Source organism: Microcaecilia unicolor, chromosome 1, assembly GCF_901765095.1.
Source record: "Microcaecilia unicolor chromosome 1, aMicUni1.1, whole genome shotgun sequence".
In the NCBI taxonomy this organism is placed as follows: Eukaryota; Metazoa; Chordata; class Amphibia; order Gymnophiona; family Siphonopidae; genus Microcaecilia; species Microcaecilia unicolor.
The window spans coordinates 444,258,046-444,285,165 of record NC_044031.1 but is presented as its reverse complement, the minus strand read 5'-3'; the positions used below and the strand labels follow the sequence as shown (position 1 = coordinate 444,285,165).

Genomic DNA, 27,120 nt, shown 5'->3' with positions numbered 1-27,120 from the left:
CCTAGTTTCCTGTTGCCTAAATTGTAGCCATACATACATCTGTTCCATTTTCTTTGTTGTAAATACTTCTGTATAATCTACTGATGGAATCATAATGTCTTCATATGGATTGGTATTAGTTATATGTACTGCCAACTAATTACCTGTGAGCAGGGCCAGATTAAGTCATTGGCAAACTAGATAAATGCCTAGGGCCCAAATGGTTAGTGATGGGGGTAGAAGCGTAGCCAGGTTTTGCCATCATGGGAGCAGACCTTTTGTAAAATAGGTTCCAGTGTGAGGCTGAAAGGACAATCTACATAGGCGCCATTTCATTCAAAATCCTTTTGGGGGGCAACTGCGCCCCTTGCACCTCCTTAGCTATGTCTCTGGATGGGAGCAGGGGGACTGTCATATGTGCTCTGGACTTGGGGGATAGGGTTCTAATTTTTTAAAGAATCCTACAGATGTTTGAATTAATGTTTGGAAACAGACACATTTTGTACAGAGTTTAAAACCTCTACCTGCATTTTTCCAATCTTCGGTGACTCCTAACGTGGAACCTTGCATTACGTAGCTATAATTCGGGTTCCTGTTTCCCACATGCATCACTTTGCACTTGCTCACATTAAACGTCATCTGCCATTTAGACACCCAGTCTCCCAGTTTCGCAATCCTCTTGCAATTTAACGACTTTGAATAACTTTGTGTCGTCAGCAAATTTAATTACCTCACTAGTTACTCCCATTGCTAGGTCATTTATAAATATGTTCAAAAGCAGTGGTCGCAGCACAGATCCCTGGGGAACCCCACTATCTTCTCCATTGGGAAATTTGAACATTTAACTCTATTCTCCGTTTTCTATCTTTTAACCAGTTTTTAATCCACAATAGAATACTACCTCCTATCCCATTACTCTTCAATTTCTTCTGGAGTTTTTCATGAGGTACTTTGTCAAACGTCTTTTGAAAATCCAGATACAAAATATCAACCGGCTCACCTTTATCCACATGTTTGTTCACCTCTACAAAGAAATGTAATAGATTGGTGAGGCAAGATTTCCTTTCACTAAATCCATGGTGGCTTTGTCTCATTAATCCATGCTTTTGAATATGCTCTGTTATTATGCTCTTTATAACAGTCTCTACCATTTTGCCTGGCACTGACATCAGGCTCACTGGTCTATAATTTTCCGGATCTCCTCTGGATCTTTTTTTAAAAATCGGCATTACATTGCCCACCCCCCATTCGATTTTAAAGATAAATTATATATTACTAACAATAGTTCTGCAAGTTCATTTTTCAATTCTATCAGTACTCTGGGATGAATTCCATCCAGTCCAGGAAATTTTGCTACTCTTCAATTTGTCAAATTGCCCCATTACATCATCCAGGTTTATAGAGATTTCATTCAGTTTCTCCGACTCGTCAGTTTTGAATTCCATTTCTGACACCGGTATCTCTCCTAAATCTTCCTCGGTGAAGACTGAAGCAAAGAATACATTTAATCTCTCTGCTATGGCTTTGTCTTCCCTGATTGCCCCCTTTACCCCTCGGTCATCTAACGGTCCAACTGATTCTTTTGCCGGCTTCCTGCTTTTAATATACCTAAAAAATTTTTTACCATGTGTTTTTGCCTTCAACACAATGTTTTTTTCAAAGTCCCTCTTTGGTTTCCTTATCAGTGCTTTCATTTGACTTGACTTTCCTTATGCTGTTTCTTATTATTTTCAGTTCCTCCTTCCATTTTCAGAAGGGTTTTCTTTTAGCTCTAATAGCTTACTTCACCTTACTTTTTAACCATGCCAGTTGTCGTGTGGTCTTCCTTCCTCATTTTTTAAAATACGGAATATATTTGGCCTGGGCTTCCAGGATGGTATTTTTGAACAGCATCCACGCCTGATGTAAATTTTTGACCCTCACAGCCGCTCCTCTAAGTTTTTTTTTTCCACTGTTCTTCTCATTTTATCATAGTCTCCTTTTTGAAAGTTAAACGCTAACATATTGGATTTCCTGTGTATACTTACTTCAAAGCTAATATCAATTCTTATCATATTATGATCACTGTTATCAAGTGGCCCCAGCACCATTACCTCCTGCACCAGATCATGTGCTTCACTAGGTCTAGAATTTTTCCTTCTCTTGTCGGCTCCTGTACCAGCTGCTCCATAAAGCAGTCCTTGATTTCATCAAGGAATTTTACCTCCCTAGCATGCCCCGATGTTACATTTACCCAGTCAATATCAGGGTAATTGAAATCACCCATTATTATTGTGTTGCCCAGTTTGTTTGCGTCCCTAATTTCCTTTAGCATTTCTACGTCCATCTGTTCATCCTGGCCAGGCTGACGGTAGTACACTCTTATCACTATCCTTTTCCCCTTTACACATGGAATTTCAATCCATAGAGATTCCAAGATGTGTTTTGTTTCCTGCAGAATTTTCAATCTATTTCATTCAAGGCCCTCCTTAACATACAATGCTACCCCTCCATCAATTTGATCCACCCTATCACTACGATATAATTTGTACCCCGGTATGGCAGTGTCCCACTGGTTATCCTCCTTCTACCATGTCTCAGAGATGCCTATTACAGTATATCTAATTTTTCATTTAGTGCAATATATTCTAACTCTCCCATCTTATTTCTTAGGCTTCTGGAATTCGCATATAGACATTTCAAACTTTGTTTGTTGTTCCTATTTACATCATGCTCAGTACTTGACAGTATTAATTTGCAATCTTTTGCCTAATTTTTATTTTTATTTAAAGACACCTGATCTACTATGATCTGTTTTGCAACCTCACTATTGGGATACCCTATCTTCCCTGTTTTGGTGATATCTTTGAAAGATACCTTATTCCGAACCATGCGCTTTTGAGCAACTGTTGGCCTTCCCCCATTGTCTAGTTTAAAAGCTGCTCTATCTCCTTTTTAAATGCCGATTCCAGCAGCCAGGTCCCACCCTGGTTAAGGTGGAGCCCATCCTTTCGGGAAATAGGCTCCCTCTTCCCTAGAATGTTGCCCAGTTCCTAACAAATCTAAAACTCTCCTCCCTGTACCATCGTCTCATCCACGTATTGAGACTTCGGAGTTCTGCCTGTCTCTTGGGCCCCACGTGTGAAACCTATAGCACTTCAGAAAATGCTACCCTAGAGGTTCTGGATTTGAGCATTCTACCTAAGAGCCTAAATTTGGCTTCCAGAACCTCTCTCCCACATTTTCCTATGTCATTAGTACCAATATGTACCAAGACAGCCAGCTCCTCCCTAGCACTATCTAAAACCCTATCTAGTTGACGTATGAGGTCAGCCACCTTCACACCAAGCAGGCAAGTCACCAGGCGATCCTCACATCCACCAGCCACCCAGCTATCTATATGCCTAATGATCGAATCACCAACTACAATAGCTGTCCTAACCTTTCCCTTCCGGGTAGCACTTGGAGACATATCCTCGGCGCGAGAGGATAGTACATCCCCTGGTGGGCAGGTCCTGGCTACAGGAGTACTTCCTACTTCACCAGGGTGATGCTCTCTTTTTAGGAGACCTCCCTCCTCCAAGGTAGCACAGGGGCTACCAGACTACAGGTGGGACTTCTCTACAACATTCCTGTTGGTCTCCTCTATGTACCTCTCTGTCTCCCTCAGCTCCACCAAGTCTGCTACTCTAGCCTGAAAAGAATGGACCTGTTCTCTGAGAGCTAGGAACTCTTTGTATCAGGCACAAACATATAACCGCTTACCAAATGGGAGATAATCATACATGTGACACTCAATGCAAAAGACTGGATAGCACCCCTCTCGCTGCTGGACTGCTGACTCCATCTTAGTATTTTTGAGTTTTTCAATAATTTAAAACTTGCTAAAGCATTAAGGATATTAGCCTAATATAAAAATGTCTTTTACTTTATATGGTGTATTGTGTGATTTAATTAGTGTTTCCTTCTTAGATGGTAATGAAATGTATTTAAAACTCTGTAAGAGCACTCCTTGCTTGTTATTCTAATTACACACACACACACACACACACACACACACACACACACACACATATATATATATACACACACAAGTGTGTGTGTGTGTGCTCCTGGTCCCACTCACACTAGTTCAGAAGAATGCTGGCTAAGCTCTTTGGGATAGGTACCCAGACCAGGAGGTACAAAAATACTGAAGTCTAATGAATTGAGCACAGGCCATTGCTGGAGAAATTTACGGTAGGTTGCAGGGTGTCCCACCTCTGATTTCTTAGGAACCCATGCTTAGAAAAATAAATCAGGGGGTCACATGATGGCTGCGACCTGAACGGATGTCAGGTGGCTGATCTGCTCTCCCTCATCATGGAAAACCAGCCTTTATACCTGCTACTACCCCCCTTTGCTGAACCCCAGTGAGTGTAAAGCTGCATAGTTGGAGGCAGATGGGGGGTTCAGGTGACCCAGTAGATAATTATGTTGATATGCCTGCTAAAACTCCAAAACCTGCTAGAGAGCGCGTGAACAACCACACGACTAAGATGGCATCTGACCGGAGCTCTCTGGGATCCCAGGAGCCACCTGTGGTCGTGCTGCAGGAGGCAGGAATTAAAGAAATAACAAGAAATTTGGCAGACATTCTAAACTCTCTAAATTGCACGCTGCAATGGATGAACTTAAAGAAGGCATGACTGTGCAAAATGCCCGTATTCCGCAGGCGGAAGACAGAATCTCGAACCAGGAGGACCTTACTTCAGGTCTGTCCTCCCAAGTAGCAATGTTAGAGAAACGCTGAACAAATGGGGTCCTTAACACATGCCACCATTGTGGTGCTTCCTAAGTCTGACAGGGATGCAGAGCAACTGGGTTCTTATTGACCTATATCTCTATTAAATCAGGATATCAAACTTTTTGCCAGTATTATGGCATCCAGGCATGGGAATGTGCTGCCAGGTTTTGCCCATATAGATCAGACATGTTTTGTTCCTGGCAGGTACGCCTCCACCAACATTTTGCGAGCTATGCAGGCCATACATGCAAAGGGGAGTCTCCCTGGGGATGCTATCATTACTAGCCTTGATGCTGAAAAAGCCTTTGATAAGATTTTGTGGGATTACTTATTCTTGGTGCTACCACAATTGGAATATTGGGCAAGTTTGTGGCTGGCGTTTGGGCCATATATAAATGCCCTACAGCGCAGATTTTAATACATGGGAATCTAACCTCCACATTTCAGCTGGAAAGGGGGACCCGTCAAGGGTGCCCTTTGTCTCCCTTGCTGTTTGTCCTTGCGTTGGAGCCTCTAGCTAGTAAAATACACCAGGGTAATGAGCTGCAGGGAGTGCAAATTAGACCAGATGATATGTTGATATTCTTGGAGCAGGCTTCCCAAGGGATCCCAATTTTGATAGGCCTCATTCAGCAATTTGGCACTTTCTCGGGGCTAAAGATAAACTTTGAAAAGTCAGAGGCGATGGTCCTCTCAGCTAATTGCAATTGCAGGCAGATGCCCAGTTTTCCTTTGACATGGTCTACTGGGCCGCTAAAGTACCTGGGGGTATATCTTCATTTAGATGCTACGGTCATGTACAGGAAAAATGTGAGGGAGAAAATAGAATCGATTTGGACCATATGTCAGCGGTGGCAGGACCTCCCCATCTCTTTCACGGGAAGAATCGCGCTGGTTAAGATGGTACTCCTCCCCAAGCTACTTTACTCTTTACAAATGATGCCGATATAGGTGTTGCACAAAGATGAAGCACAATACCGTGGGGTGCTCTCATTCATGTAGGGGGCTCATAGAGCTCGGATAGGCTACAATAAGCTCACACGGGATCAGGAAAAGGGGGGGGGGGACTAATTTACCAGATCTCCCTCTATATAATGTCTCTGCGGCCCTGCACTGGGTGCAAGAAGTACATACTGGACACTTTAAATATGCCCCTAAGGATGTATGGGGAGCTCCTGATGCCTCAGTTTCTATATTTAATGTAACACATTGTGGGAATAAAAGGGTGTGCTTATCTCCACTGCTTTGCCCACGGAAAGTGGCCTAGAATTGGTGGAGATCTAGGATGGGCGGAGTGAAGGGGCCTTTCCCTTTTCTGGAACTGCTGAAAAATCCCGACTTTGCGCCTGGACAGGAGAAATCCCATTTTGACTCTTGGGGAAACGAGGGGTGTAGGCATAGGTGCCGACTCCATGGGTGCTGTGGGTGCTCGAGCACCCCCAATATTTCATCCACCGGAAGTTCGTTCTCTCCCTCCCTCTGAGTTCCAGGGTCATTGTCCCTCCCTTCCTCCCTCCCTCCCTTCGAGTTCCAGGCCCCTCCCTCCGAATTTTAAAAATCATCTTGACTTACCTCGTCGGGGTTACGGCGGCCAGCAGCAGTGGTAAAAAGCGTGCAGGCTCGGCCCTTAGTTCAGTTTTCCCTTCTCTCTCTCTCAGCTCTGGTCTCACCCTTGCGGAAACAGGAAATGAGGGCGGGACCAGAGCTGAGAGAGAGAGAAGAGAAAACTGAACTAAGGGCCGAGCCTGCACGCTTTTTACCGCTCCTGCTGGCCACCGTAACCCCCGAAGAGGTAAGTCAAGATGACTTTTAAAAGTCAGAGGGAGGGGCCTGGAACTCGAAGGGAGGGAGGGAGGAAGGGAGGGACGACAACCCTGGAACTCGTGGGGGGGGGGGGGGGGGGACGACCCTGGAACTTGGAGGGAGGGAGGGGGACTTGTGTAACTCGGAGGGAGGGAGGGGGGAGCCTGAAACTGGGAGGGAGGGGGACCCTAGAACTCAGAGGGAGTGACGACGAACCTGGAACTCGGAGAGAGGGGGGATGACCCTGGAACTCAGAGGGAGGGAGGGGGGACCCTGTAACTGGGAGGGAGGGAGGGAGGGACCCTGGAACTCAGGGGGAGGTTAAGGAGAGAGAGAGGGGAGGGAGGGGGCCTGGAACTCGGAGGGAGGGGGGAACGGGGAGGGAGAGGGAGGGGGGATGAGGGGGAGAGGAAGGGGGAGGGGGAGGGGGATGAGGGGGAAGGGGAGGGGGGAATGCACCACCTGTAAAAAAAAAAAATTTTCAGCACCCACAATCATTTTGAAAAGTTGGCTCCTTTGGGTGTAGGTACGAAGGTCAGATTACTGCCTTGGGGCAGGGAGGATGTCCTTCTTTCACACAATGTCTTGGAATATCCCGCAGAAGCACTTTTATTCTTTTTTGCAACTTCGGCATTATATTGCCTCCTTGAAAAAAACCTCGGACACAGACATTAGTTTTACTGCCCTGGATAGAGTCTTTTTGCAGTTGCCCACTACACAAAACAAGCTCTCAATATGGTATAAGTTGGGCAAAGAATATAGGCCCTCTCCTTTTTTCACAATGCTAGTGGCAGAATGGAGCACACGTTTTGGAATAGAGGTCTCAAAGCGTGAGATATCTAGGTGCTTTAATTTAGCTGTATGGGTGACCCCTAATGTAGGATTGCAGGAAATCCAGTACAAGATCTTACACATTGCATACATTACTAGAAGTGAGGGGAAAATCATGGGTCTATGGGCAGAGTAGGGGGTTCCCTGATACATAGCTTTTTGGAGTGTAGGCTACTTCAGAAGTTTTGGCCAGGAATTACTGCGTTGCTGGAGAATGTATTAGGCACCACTCTTGAGTGGACATACGGGGCATTGCCTATAGGCTCAGATGCGACCTGGTGAGACAGGGTCTCAGTGACCGCCAGTGCAGGTTTGTTTTGCTGGGGCTAATTTTAGCCAAGAAAGCAATTCTCCTGCTTTGGGCTGGCCAGTCGGTCCCGTCTGTGGGGCAGTGGTATGGCAGTATGAGGCAGATGGCTGAGTGGAAGAACAGACGACTTTCGACTCGGCTACAGAGGCCTTCTCGGGAGTATGAGAACCTGTGGAAGAGCTGTGTGAAGCTGCTGCCATTGGTGCCTGGAGATCCTGATTATAACTCTACATTATCTTCCCAGTCTTTAGCTTTATGATACTCAGACACGGGACGGGGTGGGGGTGGTGGGGTAGCTCTTCGGGAAGGGGAGGGAAGTTAGGAAGTTGGGAGTTTTATTTTGTTCTGTTCTAATATAGAAAAATAACAAGCGGCTAAACAAGATCTAGCAATATAGTTTATCATACATCATCTGATGTAGTATTTTTGTTACAAGGCATGTAATTTTTTTTTTTCAATTTGTGAATTTCTTGCCTGGTGCCTTTTCTTTGTAACAATGCCTTCTTACTTATGATTGACTACTTGCTGTTTGTGAATAAACAGGTTTTCCAAAAAGAAAAAAAGAAAAATAAATCAAGCAGTCACAGCAGATGAACTTCAAACTATTTATAGATTCAACTCAAAAGAGAAAAAACAGTTCGATAAACAGTGCAATGGAACTAATAGTTCATAGATAGGAAAAGTCACATTCAGTTTGGTTTCATGATAAGTCCATCCTACCCCAAGAGTGGGGCTCCTCTGCACCCACTCTCCACCTGCCTGAGATGTCTTTTTCCACCAGGCACTCCTTTCTAATATGCTTAGCTTCCCACTCAGGGAAACTGACTCTTATTGCCTTTTCTTTTTAGCAGAGGTTAAACTTGACTCGCCGCTGCAGAGATCTACCTCCCCAGGGCTGGGACTCCCCCTCGGTCCTCAGGGTCAACTCTTCTAAAATTTAACAGAAAGGTGCCAAATTTGGTGTGGATGTAAGTTGTTGAAAAAATACATTGAATTTGAAAATAGGCCAGATCACATTGGATCCAGAGAAATAAAAATCCCCACAAAAAAAAATGTCTCAATGTATTCCTATAGGAGAACCAGCTCCAGCTTCTGCAGCATAGAAACATTAATATACTGATATATGGCAGTTGGGGAACTGCTTCTTTTAAATTGCATTTTCTGTCATCTCTTGGTCACAGACACATAAAGAGCCAACACATACACACATACAAAATACAGATATGTACACACACAGAAGCAAAATAGAGACAAACAAACAAACAAACAAACAGAATACACTCCCTGAGGGAGGAGTGGCCTAGTGGTTAGGGTGGGGGACTTTGGTCCTGGGGAACTGAGGAACTGAGTTCGATTCCCACTTCAGGTACAGGCAGCTCCTTGTGACTCTGGGCAAGTCACTTAACCCTCCATTGGCCCATGTAAGCCACATTGAGCCTGCCATGAGTGGGAAAGCGCGGGGTACAAATGTAACAAAAAAAAAAATAAAAAAATAAATTTTAAATAGTCCCATGAGGCATGCTCAGTGTGCTTTCTCTACCTTGCACCTCCTGCCCCTGTTGGACTGGTTCTTAGTGATTCAGATCTATATTTCATTTTCTTTAGTGTAGCAATCTTAGGGGTCATTTTACTAAGGTGCGCTGAAAAATGGCCTGCGGTAGTTTTGGATGGGTGTAGGATCATTTTTTAGCACACCTGTAAAAAATGCTTTTTTTTGGGGGGGGGGGCAAAATGGACGTGCAGCTATATGAAAATTGGCGGGTCCATTTTGGTTCGGAGACCTTACCGCCAGCCATTGACTTAGCGGTAAAGTCTCACTCGTTAACTAGGTGGTAATGGTCGACGCACGTCCAAATGCTGACTACAACCTGTGCGCCAGAAAATAAAAATAATTTCTGATGCACATATCGGATATGCATAAAAAATGAAATTACCGCCCAGGCCACGCAGTAGCCAGGCAGTAACTCACAATTGGCGTGCATTGGATGCACGCAGGCACTTATGTGGCTTAGTAAAAGGACCCCTTAATCTTATGTACCGTGAATGAACCGTGTAGTTTACTATTGGTTTCCATAGGTCAGGGGTCCTCGAGGTCCACAACCCGGCCTGGTTTTCAGAATTACCACAATGAATATGTATGAGACCTATTTGAATGCAATGGAATCAGTGACTGCAAAATAGATCCCGTACGTATTCATTGTGGAAATCCTGAAAACCAGGCTGGATTGTGGACTTTGAGGACTGGATTTGAGAACCTCTATCATAGGGGTAGTTCTATAACTTGTCAGCAAGATGTAGATGCCACAAATGTGATGCACACAGGGCCAGTTCTAGGTGCACCTCAGCCATCATAGAATACTAGCACAAAATGTAAGGACACCCGCTTATAACAGGTGTACTTGATAGAATTGTTCCAAACACTTATACACACAAAGGCCAATCACTGGCACCTCTGATGCACAGAAGTGCCAGCATTCAATAAACTACACAGTCCCTTGGCACCTAGTTATAGAATGAGGGGGAATGTAAACTGCTACGTAGTAATGGATAAGCATGACAATATCTATAGTCTTGTAACAGGGACACATTATGGTTTAGCTATAAATCTTACTCTTTGAAACCTCTTGAAAGTGACATTTAATGAAAACGCACCGCTTTCAGTCAGTGTTCCAAAAAGTCCTTTACAGTTGTGAGTCGGGATCTGGTATGCAGGGTTTGTTTTTACAATTGCTCTTCTGAATGACTGATTTGTCCTCTCTCCTGTGTTTAACAGCATTCTTTTCTCTTTTTATTTATATGTTTTACATTTTTTATGTACACTGCTGAGATCCTGCTATGCTTGGAATTTGTGGTATATCAAGCCTAATAAACATAAACATAGAATATCATACTTCTGGGCCCTAGATTCTATATAACACACCTAAAAAATCAGGGCTGAAAAAAACACACCTAGGTGTATTCTATAAAGTAAGCCTAAATTTAGGAGCACTTTATAGAATACGTCTAAGTTTATATATGGTTTATAGAATATGCCGAATGCCTGTGTGTGCAGCTAACTTTAGTCACAGGCAGTTACGCCAAGTAAAACTTGGAGTAAGTGCTGACGCCTAAATTAGGCATGGACTGGGTGTATTCTATAACAATGTGCATATATTTTAGAAATGCCCAAGACCCGTCCATTCCATGGCCATGGTCATACCCCCTTTTCAACTATGTGACTTAGAATTTACACGTATCATGTTACAGAATACACTTAGACAATTGTGCACAGAAATTCTAATTAATGCCAATTAGTCTCAATTGTTAATTGGCAGTTATTGGTGCAGGTTGGCTTGTTAACTAATTAAGTTAAGCACTTGGTGTAAATGCTGATGCTTAATTAGATGTGGGCCAGGTGTATTCTATAACCACGCGCATAGATTTTAGAAATGCCCAAGACCTGCCTATTCCACACCCATGGCCATGCCCCTTTCAATTATGCAACTTAGAATTTACGTGCATCACATTACAGAATAGGCTTAGAGAGTTGAAGGTGCTGATTGGCTTGTTAACTAATTAAGTTGCATACACAATATGACTGGATTTGTGCTCAGAACAAGTAGAGGAGTGTGGTAGCCGTGTTAGTCCACTCTTAAGGTTATCAATAGAAATCAAACAAAATAGAAATCAAACAAAATAAAACATGGAAAAGAAAATAAGATGATACCTTTTTTATTGGACATAACTTAATACATTTGTTGATTAGCTTTCGAAGGTTGCCCTTCTTCGTCAGATCGGAAATAAGCAAATGTGCTAGCTGACAGTGTATATAAGTGAAAACATTCAAGCATTACTATGACAGTCTGACAGGGTGGAAGGATGGGGGTGGGTCGGAAGTATGCATGGGGACATCAAAGCATATCATTGATATTCTAAAAGGATGGGTGTGGATAAGTGAGGGGTGGGGTGATCAACAGAGACTTACAGCTTTATGGTTTATAATAGGCTAAGAACCCCAGATCCTTGTTAAGTCCTTTCTGTTGGATGTTAAAATATTCAATCATTCTGACTTCAAAAGTCTTACGTTCTTGTATGGTTTTAAAATTACCTTTCAGTATTCTCACTGTGAAATCACTGGTACAGTGTCCTGGTTTTGTGAAGTGCTGTCCCACCGTGGTGGGGGCCCTACTGGCTGTATTGTTCATGTGATGTCTATGTAAATTGAATCTTGTCTTAAGCATCTGGCCTGTTTCTCCAATATAGCATCCTTCGTTACATTTTTTACACTGAATGATATATACCACATTGGAAGATGAGCAAGTGAAAGATCCCTTTATGTTGAATATCTTTCCTTTGTGGGTAACTGTGGGGTCCTGTGAAATATGTTGGCATAGTTTGCAACTGGATAAATTACAGGGACGTGTGCCCTTCTGTTCCTTTTCAGTCTGTGATGGAAGTTTACTTCTGATTAGCTTGTGTTTTAAGTTGGGTGGTTGTCGGAAGGCCAGTACTGGTGGGGATGGGAATATCTCTTTCAGTAATTCATCCTCCTGGAGTATAGGTTGTAGATCTCTTATGATTTTCCTCAGTTTTTCCAGCTCTGGATTGTATGTCACTACAAGGGGAATTCTGTCTGTGGATTTTTTCTCCTTGTACTGTAGCAGACTCTCCCTGGGTGTTTTGAGCTCAGGAGGAGGCAATATTCTTGGAGATTATTTTGGGGTTGTAGCCTTTCTGTTTGAAGGATGCACTCAGGCTTTTAAGGTGTCTGTCTCTGTCCCCTGGGTCAGAGCAGATACGGTGGTATCTTGTGCTCAGAACAAGAATCTAGGGGTTAACACTGTAATTAGGGCACTCTGGGGTCCTTTATTGAATAATGTTAAGCGATAACGCATGCTTAACGTGGGGAAATTGGCCTAACATGGGACATGGTAGAGCAGTTTGCATTAATTTTGTCATTTGCGTACACAAACCACACAGTATTTATTTTAAAAGATTTTGTTTTGGCGGGGGCATGCCAGGGGTGCAGAATGGGTTTGGAAGCACTGATGACACAAGGCCAGAAAAATATATAATTGTAAAATGCCAAATTTACAGCTGTGCTAGAAATGGGCTAAGTGCTTAGGAAAGTCCCACGATAGGATGCAGTAGGCCCATTTACCAGTGGCTTTTTGTTAGTACATTACTGTGCTACCAGTTAATGTGCTGGCTTGCTACCTAGCATGCTGTAGTTATTGGGTTCACCACCTACCATGGAATGAGATACTTAGCAGGTGACAGGGATAATTTGCAATCTGTAATCTGTTCTTCCCTTAAAGGCATCTGGGGAATGGGTGTTTATTGAATGTTAACTGTTACTGTAGTAGTAGAAGGCTTTGGGTGCATCTGTACCATCTGTAGTCTAGTTGAGTGTGGGGTATATTCACCTCCAAAAGTTACTGTGGATTTGTAATTACAAAGTGTTTATTTTTGCAACTAATGCACAGTAATCTGCACATTTACTGCACTTTAATAAAAGGGCCCATTGGTTTCATTTTATTTTTGAGTCAATAGAATATTGGTAACTAACATAGAAATATAGAAAAATATAGGCAGATAAAGACCATATGGCTTAGCCAGTCTGCCCAGCCATTTCACCTACTCTCCCTGTCACTCCCGTAGAGATCCTATGCACGTGTCCCAAGGTCTCTTAAATTCAGATACTGTTTTCATCTCCATCGCTTCCACCAGGAGGCCTGCTCCACGAATTCACTACCCTTTCTGTAAAGAAGTATTTCCTCTGATTCTATCCCCTATCACCTTCATCCCATACCCCCTCATTTCACAGCTTCCTTTGAAATGAAAGATACTTCCTGTGCATTTATGCCAGTATAGAGATATTTAAATACCTATATATCTCCCCTCTTCTGCTTTTCTTGCAAAGTACAGTACAGTCTCGATTACCTGACCTTCGGTAATCTGACCATCCGGCATATCTGACAGACCCTCCCCCCCCAGTGATGCCATTTTCTCCCCAAAATTGTAAAAAAAACATAAGAATCTAAGAAGTTTTATACTGCTTCAGACCAAAAGTCTATCTAGCCCAGCATCTTGTTTCCAACAGTGACCAATCCAGATAGCAAGTACCTGGTAGGATTACAAAAAGTAGCAACATTCCATGCTACCCAAGCAATGGCTTTCCCAAGGTCTAATTTAATAATAGTTTTCAGAAGAATGAAGAATGTCAGTGCCAGCCAGGATTCCACCTCTGTGGGGCAGCACTTTACAAAACCAGAACACTGTACCAGTGATTTCATAGTAAGAATCCTGAAAGGTAACTTTAAAACAATACAGGAAGGTAAGACCTTTGAAGTCAGAATGATTGAATATTTTGACACCCAACAGACAGGACTTAACAAGGTTGTATTGCTCTGTTTGTCACCCTCCTCTCACCTATCCACCCTCATCCTGTTAGATTATCACTGAAATGCTTTGATGTTCCCATGCATATCTCCTATCCTCCCCCATCCTGTTAGACTATCACTGAAATGCTTTGATGTTTCACTTATATATACTGTCATCTACCACATTTGCTTATTTCCGATCTGACGAAGAAGGGCAACCTTCGAAAGCTAATCAAGAAATGTATTAAGTTATGTCCAATAAAAAAGGCATCATTTTATTTTCTTATCCATGTTTTATTTAGTTTTATTTCTATTGATTACCTTTAAAAGTGGACTAACACAGCTACCACACCTCTCTAAACCTTTAAAAATTCCAGCTATGCTAATTGCTTTTACCACATCCTCTGGCAGCAAGTTCCAGAGCTTAACTATGCATTGAATAAAAAAAATTTTTTTCTTTTAAATGTGCTACTATGTAACTTCATGGCATGTTCCCTAGTCTTTGCTCTTTTTGAAAGATAAACTCTCCCATCTTATTTTATAGGCTTCTAACTTTTATATATTTTTTCACTCAGCAAATAGTTAAGTTCTGGAACTCGTTGCCAGGGGATGTATTTACAGTGGTTAACATATCTGGGTTTAAAAAACATTTGGACAAGTTCCTGGAGGAAAAGTCCATGGTCAGCTATTGAGATATTATTCTTAAATCTCAAATATGAGCAAACTGAAGGATATTTAGTACTCAATAGAATAATCTGCTGTAGTCCTTAGTATATTTAAAAAGTGTGTTCAAAGGCATACGTTCCTGTTGTTTTTTTCTTTCTTGGAGGAAAAGCCTCAAGTATCGTGATATATCTCCGAGTTCTGCAGATATACTGTCAATTATTCACAGAGTACTCACTCTCATCATCCTGAATATTAATGTTATCAAAACTGTAACTGCTCTATACAGAGTCAAAAATAGTGTTTAGATGATTAGACTTATCTGAGCAGTCGTGCAGTTGTCTGCAGTCCACGGCCAACAGTGGATTCAAAACTGCCTAAAGCCAAAAAACATTAGTTTGTATCAATTATCAAGGGTTCTTCAACCTCTTCACTCTATAGCTAGAGTTCACACCCGACCTCACTTACTTGCTGCTATCACTCTTAACTCTCGTGTTCCCTTTTGCGCCGCCAAAATGGCGTTTGTTCCTTTATACTGACATCAAACGCCTACTTTATATGCTAGCCTATAGGTAAACTCGAACATGCGACCTGTGTCAGGGACCTGTTTCTTATTGCAGACCTTCCTTCCATAATACAAGTCAGCTTACTTCAAAGTCATTGCAAGACAGCGGCCTATTCGAAGGTTTATCCCCCATGGATGTATGGTATTTAATCTAAAAATCCATTTTTGTTCTTGCTGGAGGAGCACTCTTTTCTTATCTCCTCCTTTCATATTAAACTCAACCTGTTGTAGGACTGTGCATCTAAGTTCTTCAAACCGGTGGTTTTTATTAATGCAATGCACTGCTACAGGTGCTGTCATTTTCTCAGTGTTTATGTTGCTTTTATGTTCTGTTAAATGTGTGGTTAACTCTCTTGAAGTTTGCCCAATATACAGCTGTTTACAAGGGCACACTATACAATAGATCACAAATTCTGACTTACACGTTGTATTTGAATGGAGTATATAAACTTTACCTGACTGTGGATCTCTAAACTCATTCTGTTCAAGCATTAAAACACACATTTGACACGCCCCACATTTTCTATGACCTGATTCAAGTGCTTGCATTTGTATTTGTGGTTTCAGGGCTGAAGGAGATAGGATTTTTTTTTCAAATTTCTCCCTTTGCTAAACGCTGATTTGACTCTAGTTTTTGCAAACACTGGTAGTGCTTGAATAATGTGCCAGTGGTTTTTTTTTTAAATCATCGAGGCAATGGTATTAGCCCCCGTTGAGTATTTCAGGAGACAAGTTATAATATCCTCATCCTGTTTCTCTACTTCTTTTCTTTGTATTAGAAGATATTCTCTATTGTTATATTTAGCTCGTCTGTAAGCTTGTTGGACTAGAGTCCTAGGATACCCTCTCTGTCTCAATTTATCTGTTAGATCCTTTGAGGTATTTTTGAAATCTTTATCTTCTGAGCAAATTCTTCTCATACAAAAGAATTGAGAGAAAGGGAGACTGACCTTCACTTTCTTGGGATGACAGCTTGTATACTCTAAGAAGGTGTTCCTGTCTGTCTCCTTATGGTACACACTGGTCTCTATTTTACCTTCCACTTTTCTTACCAGAACATCTAAAAATGAAATAGTTTGTAGACTGCATTGCATTGTAAATTTAAGTGTTTCATGACTATTATTTAAGTATCACTCTATCACAAAACAGGGTAAAATCAAACTTAATGAATAAACATTCCACCCATCTAGGAAGTTTGAAAATAGAAAAATTAGTTTGCGGATGTCTCCCGGTGATATAATGAAGATTCCAACTCAGAAATCTATAATGATCAATTACTCAAATTGGTACCTCAAAGCTCCACATAGGGAAAATACAAATGTATTGAAACCATCCCTATCAACTCAGGAGTCCATTACTATCACTGGTTCCGGTAAGGAGAAAAAGAGAAAAAAAAAACATCAAACGTAAAAACTCATTATACATTAGAAAAACGAATGAATTGAAAAACTCTTTTCCTCCTTAGTTATCACCTAGTGAAAGACACCAAACACCAAACTAACACAGACTGAGCCTAACTCATTAATATACTACTGACTATGCGGATATCCCCTCTTGTACAATCATACCTTGGAAAACCCTCACTTAAAACCCCCGGACCTCCTATACTAAACTAGAAAACCTAAACAGTACTTAGCTACAAAAAATGGAGAATCCCGAGGCTGTCCCACTGGTAACCGCTGAAATAAAAGAGGGGAACTGGCAGTCCTTCTTTGCTCAACTTCTTAGCCACAGCTTATGTAATAATGATTTCAACTCTGTTTAGTTTACTATAGGAGGTCCAGGGGTTTTAAGGTGGTGTTCAGCAGGTATAGTTTAACATAAAACTTACAATTTTGTTAACAGCATAACAATAGTAAAATAACCAAGAATAAACATAAATACAATAAATGAGGTAAAGTTGAAAACAGAAAATTGAAACCTAATAATAGAGCTATTGTGATATCCCAGCACCTAAAGCCATGCATCTCCATTTACACCAGCGAAAATGTGGCGTAAATCCCTGTGCATAGATTTACGTGCACTGGGCCATATTCTATAACTATGCACATACATTTTGGAATGCCCATTTCCCCACCCATAACCATGCCCCTTTTGAACAGCACACATTAGAATTTAGGCGCAGTTCATTACAGAATACGCTTTGCGAGTTGTGCGCGTAAAGTCTAATTACTGCCAATTAGTGCTCATTATTTCTTGTTAGGTGCTGTTATCAATGCTGATTAGCTTGTTAAGCCAATTAAGTTACGCACGTTGATATGGAATGCACTTGGATTTCAGCACAGAGCGCTAGGCACGCTATATGGAATCAGGCAGTTAGCGCTTTCTAAATAAGAGGCAGTAAGTGCTCTCGCATTAATTTTTTGCAAGTCCTGCATGTTAATTGAAAAAGTAATGTGGGATCTGCAAAAAAAAATAAAAAAAACAACAAACAAAAAACCAACCCCAGGGGATCTTTTACTAAAGCTTGGCTTGAGTTATCTGCAGCAGGTCCCATTTTATTCCTATGGGCCCTGCTGCAGATAACTCAAGCTAAGCTTTAGTAAAAGACCCCAGCCCCAGTGATTTAAAATCTTCTGAATACTGCCATTGAAAATCTGGGGTTCATGCGCGAGAAAGTCCCGTGTTAAAATCTGTTAAACCCAGATCTTAATGCATTTTGGTAATAGACCTGTATTAGTAGTTCCTAATGCTAGAAATGAACATGACAATTTGTGAATTGCTGCTGCTACTTGTTTTTCTTGTGATCATACATATGTCTCAAAGAATGGTTTGTTTGGGATGACCAGGATAATAATCTCTTTTGGGGATGAGTTTTTTTTTCAAATGCATATTTTATTCAAATGCCATGGCAGGTTGGTGTTGACAAAGACATTACAGAGAGGAATTTCTCCTGCAAGTCCTTATTCCACAAGAAGCTTATTGCTCAAAAGGATTGTTTTAGGATCAGGCTAAAAAAGCCTAAACAAATCCCAGTAATCAGTGGCAACCTTTGTAGCTTTTCTCTCAGGCCTTGCTACTGGTGGCTGTTATTTGTTTTGCCTCTTCAATGCTGTATTGTGTAAGTGCCAGCTGGCTTAGCTGTGTCACCATCCTCATCAACAATCGCTATTAATCACCAGCTGTCATCTCTTACTTCTCCAGGAGGCAGCACCCCATTGGGATGTGTTATTTTTACTCTCCTTTGTCTTTTCCCCCCTACTGCACTTTCCCTCAGCAGCATCTCCTGCTCCACTATTGCAAGCTTTAGCTAGTGCCAGAGTGACTGGATCCTGGCAAGTTCGGAAGGTGGTGGGTGGGTGGGTGGGTAGAAGAACCTCTGTTTTGTGAAACAAGCAGCAGTGGTACCTTGGATAAATAGATGGAGACACTTTCTCAAGATTAGAAGAAAGGCTTTCTTGAGTTCTTGTAGCAATTTCACTGCTTACCCTATTACTCCTTTAGGAAAGGTTCTAATGCCTGTGCTGTGCTAGGATTTATTTTTTTTTCTTTTTGCTGCTGGAGAAAGCAGTGATGGTGATGATAAGGACTATGAGAATAGGAGGGCCTATGGGCCGTCGCCTGCTGCCACAGACTATTAAAGGAAACAGCTGTGGTAGATATATCAAACTGTTCAAGCATGTTCAGGCAAACTCAAGGGAAGGGAACTTTAATTTACTTTTTCTAGTTTGAGTCTTTCCCAGTGGTTTTCCCTGCCAGTATCAGTATGCATTTTGCATTCTCAGTAGGACTGTTAAGATAAGTGTGTAATGTTATTGCTAGAGAGCTACTGTTACTGTGTTAACATCTGTGCCTGCTGGCAGCCTTCCACTAAGTCTTTCTTTTTGAAGAACAATCATCTTGTGTTATTTTGTGACACTGTCCCAGTGAGGATATGCTGGCATCACCCCCTGCTTCACTGGTACCTGCCTTTGTATTCATTGAATGGTATGGTAACACGCACTGAATGAATGAGGTTTGTCTCTTTTCTACCACAGCTGCACAGACACTGCACTACAAAGCAACTTCAAAAGCAAAGCACTAGTCATTAAACCAGTGTTTCCCAAGTCTAGTCTTGGAGTACCCCTTGCCAGTCAGGTTTTCAGGATATCCACAACGAATATGTATAAAAGAGATTTGCATTTAATAGAGGTAGTATATGCAAATCGAGTTCATGCATATTCATTGTGGATATCCTGAAAGCCTGACTGGCAAGGGGTACTCCAGGACTGGACTTGGGGAAATACTGCTCTAGACTACTAAGAAGGAAGGAAGGGGGTGGGGGTGGCTATGATGGGCTAAAAGCTTAGAATACTGACTGCATCACTTTCAGGGGTCGATGCAGAAAACCACATGGTGGAGCCACATGCTGGTGGCTGAGTGCATGGCTTCTACTGTGAGATTAGAGAGCAAACATTCTACAGCAATGCAGTAAACGAGCTGCAAATTCAAAGCATAAAGAACCTGCATGTTAATCGGGGAAAGATTGTTGGACAAAGGTTTCGGAGTAAGTGCAGCTTCACTGTGCACGTGTTCAAAGAAAACGAGAATGCCAGCATGCATCCTGAAATGAACTGGAATGTTGTAATGTGCATAAATATTAGCCTCCTAATGGTTTCTTGCACATAAAGGTTTTGGACGCTAATATTGATGTGCAGAACAACACGTGCAGATGTGTGCTAGTACTGGTTTTCTTCAAAAGAAAGGCAAAATAAGTGGAAGTCACAAAATCCTCAAGTCCAAAGATAACAAATACCAAGGGCATTCAGAATTGATGTTCCAAAACGTGTATTCATCAATGGTACATACAGGTCAAACTCCACACAGGCTGTGTTTCAGCACGTCGGCCTTCGTCAGGGGTCCTGTATCTACAAAGGCACACCTCTATTAAGGAACAAATACAGTGTACTCAATCTCAATTATTTTGGTCAAAACAAAAATACCTATTATTTAAATATCTAACTAAACATTAAGCAGGGAATTGCAGAAAAAACTGACTCCCACTACTACTACTACTACTACTTAGCATTTCTATAGCGCTACAAGGCGTACGCAGTGCTGCACAAACATAGAAGAAAGACAGACCCTGCTCAAAGAGCTTACAATCTAATAGACAAAAAATGAAGTAAGCAAATCAAATCAATTAATGTGTACAGGAAGGAGGAGAGGAGGGTAGGTGGAGGCAAGTGGTTACAAGTGGTTACGAGTTAAATGCAATGTTAAAGAGGTGGGCTTTCAGTCTAGATTTAAAGGTGGCCAAGGAATGGGGCAAGACGTAGGGGCTCAGGAAGTTTGTTCCAGGCGTAGGGTGCAGCGACACAGAAGGCACGAAGTCTGGAGTTGGCAGTAGTGGAGAAGGGTACAGATAAGAAGGATTTATCCATGGAGCAGAGTGCACGGGAAGGGGTGTAGGGAAGAACGAGTGTGGAGAGATACTGGGGAGCAGCAGAGTGAGTACATTTATAGGTTAGTAGAAAAAGTTTGAACAGGATGTGAAAACGGATAGGAAGCCAGTGAAGCGACTTGAGGAGAGGGGTAGTATGAGTAAAGCGACCCTGGCGGAAGACGAGACAGGCAGCAGAGTTTTGAACCGATTGGAGAGGGGAGAGGTGACTAAGTGGGAGGCCAGCAAGAAGCAGATTGCAGTAGTCTAAATGAGAGGTGACAAGGGTGTGGATGAGGGTTTTGGTAGAGTGTTCGGAAAGAAAGGGGCGGATTTTACGGATGTTGTAAAGAAAGAAATGGCAGGTCTTGGCAATCTGCTGGATATGAGCAGAGAAGGAGAGAGAAGAGTAAAAGATGACCCCAAGGTTTCGAGCTGAGGAGACAGGGAGAATGAGAGAGCCATCAACAGAAATAGAAAATGGGGAGAGTGGGGAGGTGGGTTTGGGGGGAAAAATGAGAAGCTCGGTTTTGGTCATATTTAATTTCAGGTGGCGGTGAGACATCCAGACAGCAATGTCAGACAAGCACGCTGAAACTTTGGTTTGGATGCAAGGTGAGATATCAGGGGTAGAAAGGTAGATTTGGGAGTCATCAGCATAGAGATGGTAGGAAAAGTCATGGGATGAGATTAATGAACCAAGGGAAGAAGTGTAGAAGAAGAAAACTGTTGACAGTGTGTTTTATTGCTGCCTGCCAGGACAGAGCTAGCCCTGTCCACTGTTGATGCCATCGGAGGTATGTGAGTAAAGAGCAGGAGCTTCATGCCAGAGGAGTAGCAATATTTGTGAGCTATGTGTGCGTTCCAGGTCATCTTGTGGACTTCTTTTTTTTATCCTGCCAGCTGTCTGTGGATTATCTTTCCCCTCCATTTGACATGCCATTTTATTGCTCCTGTCAGGAAAGAGCTAACCATGCCACTGGTGACACCATCGGACGCACCTGGGTGAAGAGCAACAGCCTCACTCTAGAGGTGCTACACGCTGAAGGATATATGCCGACAAAGTCATGCCGACAGAGGAACACAACTAAGGACTTCCTTAGGGCACTCCTTTGGGTGGTGTAGGGTGGCCAGGATTTATTAAGCGTTTTCTGTTTTTTCTCCAGACTTGCCATGTATCAGATTTCTATAGTTACTGGCCTAGGCCACCAGTATGGACCTTTATCTTATGTTGGTTCTTTAAGTTGAGTTCAGTATGGTAGGACAGTACTTACCATTCCACTAGGGTAGAATAGTGGGTACTTGGCTTCCTCTCTGTTGTGGATGAGTCTATTAAATTCCTGTTCTGTGCAAAATAAGACTATTCTGATGCATGATCTTTTTCAACATTATTATATTGATTTCTTGGGGATTAGAGAATCATGGCTTGAAAATGCAGATGTTGTTTTGGCTAAACAATGTTGCCCCACTGGGTATGTTTGGGATTGGGTCTGTAGAGATTTTAAGCAGGTGGGGGGAGGGGGTTCTTATTTACTGAAACAGTATTAATTTTTATAAGATTTTTTGGGGCAACATTGGTATAGCAGATGTGATTGTTCTTGGAAATGCAGCATTGACTGTGTGTTTAGTTTATTGTCCTCTTAACATGTGAGAAGAGGATTGTTATCTGTTTTTGAATGTGATTGTGACATTACTAGTTGACTTATCTTCTTTAGTGGCTATGGGTGATTTTAACCTGCCCTTGGTCACCCACATCTTATTTGATGCCTTCTCTATATTAAGGTTGACTCAAATTGTGCATAAGATCACATATTTGGCTGGACATATTTGGGACCTAGATTTTTTTGTCATCGTTTTTTGGTTTCTGTCTGATGTTGTTTGGTCACATTTTGCTGTTATTTAGGTTACCTGTGTAGGATTGGGTGGGACATCTGTAAGTCCAAGGTTGTTAGGCAAATTAGATCTTACATGGATCCTGTAACCTTAATGGTCAATTGGGCCCCTTTGTTAGGCAGTATTACAAATATGAAGGTGGAGCAGGCAGTGAGGCAATGGAATATGCCCTTGAAAGCAGGACTTGACCAGACTACACCTTTGAAGACAAGGAAAATGACTGTTGGAGAGATTTCTTCACCGTGGTTCACAGCTGGACTGAAGCAACTACTGTGTAGGCGAAATGGAGTATAAAGTGACAGATGCTAATGAGAGAGGGAAATATTATCAAAAGAGGAACCGTGAATCTTTGGATGGGCCTAAGGAACTTTATGCAGAGAAGAAACCACTGAGTTGAATACATTGTTGTCTCCTAATGAATTAATGGCCTTTTTTGAATTAAAGATTTAGAAACTAATAAACTCTTTTCCAGATGGTTCTTCTATGGATGATTTTCAACCAGAACATGCAGCAGAGTTGACTGTGTTTGAGAGAGTTAATGAAAACAAAGTGAGATCTTTTAAAAAATCATTTAAACCTTCTATTTCTTTATTTGATCAGTGTTCTTCGCAGTTGTTGAAGGGAATGGATAGTATTGTTATACCTGCTTTGAATGCTTCTTTAGGAAGTGAAGAATTATCTGATGATTTGAAAATGGCAACGGTGCAGAGGAGTCAAGATGGTGCTGGTAGCATAACATATAGGTCTCACAGCCATTTGATATGGTGAAGAAGAAAGGTAAGCTGAGGGTGTACTCCTCTGAACCTCAGTCACATTCTACCTCAGTTTCTACTGGTCCTATGGATCTTTACCTTAGGTGTGATGGTGAAAGCTTTTCAGATCTTGGTGAGTCGCCGGCATTTCAGACCTCACTGATAGGAGGAGCATTGTCTCATATTGGCATCTCATTGACTCCTGATTTATGGACTCCCCCCCCCCCCACCACAGCCATTTCTGCTGGGTAGCCCAAGTCCAGACCCAGATACTCAGCTGGAAGCTTCGGAGCCTTGAGGGAAGAGCTCAGCCTCTGAAGAAGAAGTATCTTCTCTCCTTCCAGGTCAACCAACGGCAGTGGTGGAGGGGGGAGCAGTTGCCAAACCAGGAGTGGAAGTGGTACCCGCTGTAAGCCAAAGTTCCCCATCTATGATGACAGTTCCAGAGATCATTCTTCAGAGACTTCCAGTTATTACTCTCGAAGCAATTTGGATAGCCTCTGCTGACCTAGGTAAAGCACTTTCTGCGCAATTTGCCTCTTTAACTTTGAATGTTCAGTCCAATGCTTCCTCTATTAATATTCTTCAACGTCAAATGAAGCAAAATTCTCAGCTTTCAGAAGAGAATACTTTATAAATTAAATCTATTCAAGAGGCGAATGACTCTCTAATTAAAGAAAATTCCCTTTTGAAAAGGAGGATTGAAAGTCTGGAAAATAATGCAAGACTTTCTAATCTTTGGGTGATTAACTTTCCTAAATTGCCATATGTTGCATCAAGGGATATGTTCAAACGTTATGTGAAGGAGATTCTGTTGGTCCCAGAGGAATCTATTCCTCCAATAACTTGGACTTATTATTTGTCATCAGCAAAAAAATATCTGCTTTTGGCATAAGGAAATTGTGACCCAGAAACGAATGTTTTAAATGTGTCTGAAATTCTTGAGACTTCTGATTCTGAATCTGTAGCTTTTGCTACCTTGGTGATAATATTAGCTTTGCCTTCTGACAGCAACTGGTTACTCCGAGTTGTCTTCAAGAAAAGAGATATTTTGTTTCTGGGTTCTCGGGTAAGGATTTTTCCTGACCTGACTAGGGAAACCCAGAAAAGGAAAAAAAAGTTTTTGCTATTTAGACCAGGTGTTCTCTAATTCGGAGCACTTTTATTTTTAAAGTATCCCTGTAAATGCATTATAAAATTGCAGTCTGTGAAATATGTTTTCTTTGATCCTTTGTAGCCTTCAGCTTTTATTAACAGTAGGAGAGTTATCTCTAGCTCGTCAGAGAGAGTGGCAGTTTGAAGTCTGTATAGTTTAGTTTAGTTTAGTTTAGTTTAGTTGGAGAGTCACATGCTACATTCTGTTTTTTTTTTATTATAATGATGGATTTTCTGAATGTATTCCTTGCCACAATGTCATGGACTGTATATGGATTAATAATTTTCCCGTAATAATTGATTATTTCATTATATGTCTTTAAGATGAGCTTTTTTCTATGTTTCTATACATGAGGTGTCTTAGTTGTAATAGAAATTTCAATAAGTAAAAGAAAAGAGCAACAGTGCATTGGCCAGAAGTATCATGGACAGCTTATTTGGGCAATTTACTGACTGGTAGCAGCCAAACTGCACTTCAAGATGTCAAGTCTGGTGGGATGGACATCTATGTGGAAGTAAAGGCTGCATTTAGGGAGAGGGCAGGTTGAACCCAAGAGGCCTACCGGCAGTGATTTGGGAAGTGGGGTCTCTGCAAGTTAAAAAGAACTCCCAAAGTTTCTTCTGCTTACTCAAGGAAGTGGCCTGTAGATGGCTGCAACTGAAAGGCAAGATGGGCCCAGAGACAGTGAGAATCATCCTTCTGGAGCAGTTCCTTGAAGGGTTAGCCCCATCTATAAAACAATGGGTGAGGTGGCACCATAAATTGACTCCAGAGAGTGCTTTAGAAGTGGCTAAAGCTTAATAGGAAGCACAACCAGAGCCTGAACTCTACAAGGAGGAGAAGAAACAAGCTGGGAGTCCTGGGAGGAAAAGAGAAAAGACTGGATCTGACAATCCAAGGGACCAAAAACCACCTTCTAGCCCGAGGTCCCCAAGGAAGGGGTCAGAGTGATGGAAGCCCAGTCTCCATGAATACAGCGTACACCACTGACCCGGTTGTGGGATCCTTCCTCCTTCACCTGTTTCAGGTGTGGGGGAAGAGGTCATATAATCAGGGACTAGCAGGATATAGCTGAAAAAGCCATGGGTGTGAATGTAGTAGCTACACAATACTGCAATTTTGTGGAGGCTTTTAATCCTGAGAGCAGAAACTGTGTGTTACAAGTTGAGTTGGAAGGATAGCCATACCAGGCACTAGTGGACTCCAGCAGTGTCAAGTCCCTCGTTCAGTGAGAAATACTTACCCAACTGCATTTGAACTATGAGTGAATTGTGACATTGGCATGCATACATGGTGACCAGAGGTAGTATCCAACAGCTCAAGTATCCTTTTAAACACTGGTGGGAAAGCTGAGCTGGAAGTAGGATTCTTGCCCTGGCTACCCTACCTAGTAGCTCTGGGTCAGGATTTTCCAAACTTTGGAGGCATCTAGGCCAGCTGATCACTAACCCACAGAAGGAGGGGGAATCTTTCCCTGAGATCTTTTCATTGGAGGATCCTGCCTGACGTATACCAAGAGGCATATTTTCAAGGCACTTAGCCTTCCAAAGTTCCATAGAAACCTGTGCAACTTTGGAAGGCTAAGTGCTTTGAAAATACGCCTCTAAGTGCCCAAAATTGCATAAACCCCGCTGTAAGCAGTGGTTGGAGAAACTGCATTGCTCTCTGAATTTTAGGAGCTGCAGTGACCCCAGGGGAAGACAGTGGTCCAGACATCCCAGACCCTTTAGATAGTCTACCTGAGTAGAGTAGCGAAGGAACCATAGGGAACTTTAAAAGAGTCTAGTCAGAGGATGAGTCCCTTAGAGCAGCACACGTGAGAGTTGTAACTGTAGATGGGAATCCTGTGGGCAACCAGGACCCCACTAAGGTAACATTTCCATATTTCATAATAAACAATGACTTGGTATATAGGGTGGCCAAGGGAACCCTGGAGAGGGAAGAGGTAGAGCACTGTTAGTCCCTCAACCCTACCATAGGCAGGTCATACAGAATTCAGCTGCATGTCTTCTATTAGGACTTTCTAAATTATTATGCTGCATTGTCTTGCTTCTAGCATCAGGTTTAAGCTATTGTTGGTTCATTTGAGATTGGACCATGTTTCTTCATTTTACCTGTGCAGCATTTTAAAGTTTTATATTCTTACAAGATCATTATGATCAAAGAGTACTTAGAATTGTTGTTCCTGATCTGCAACGGTTGAGATGTGAAGAGATGAGACGTGCCTTCTCTGTAGCTGTCCAAAGAGAATGAAATAATTTACCACTGGCAATCAAACAGCAAGAAGACACTGCATCTTTTAAGAAATAGTTGAAATGTTATCTATTTCAGTTGGCTTATGCAGTGGCCTGGGACTGATGTAAGGGATATGAGTAGTCCAGAGTTTGAAGACATGAACTGTGATATCCTGAATTGTGTTTATTTATAAGATTATTTTAATTGTTTGTTTTGAGTATTATGCTTTATGATCATGTAAGTTTTCTGTACTCCACCTTGGATAAAGGCGATATAAAAGTAATAAACTAAACTAATGTTTATTCTGCATCTGTGCATAGACATCAGTGAAAATCCATACATTGACCCCAAAATATAACTTGGTTCTTGATGGAAATACAATTGCAAAGTAGATTTCTTATCAGGCTCAAACCCAGAAATAACTAAGGGCCCTGTTTATTAAGG

At 42.0% G+C, this 27,120-nt stretch overlaps 1 protein-coding gene across 1 annotated transcript in view; it reads left to right on the top strand.

Moving 5' to 3' along the window:
* Positions 1-27,120, top strand: part of CD226 (CD226 molecule) — an 86,739-nt gene that overhangs the window by 25,321 nt on the left and 34,298 nt on the right. The window lies entirely within an intron of this gene.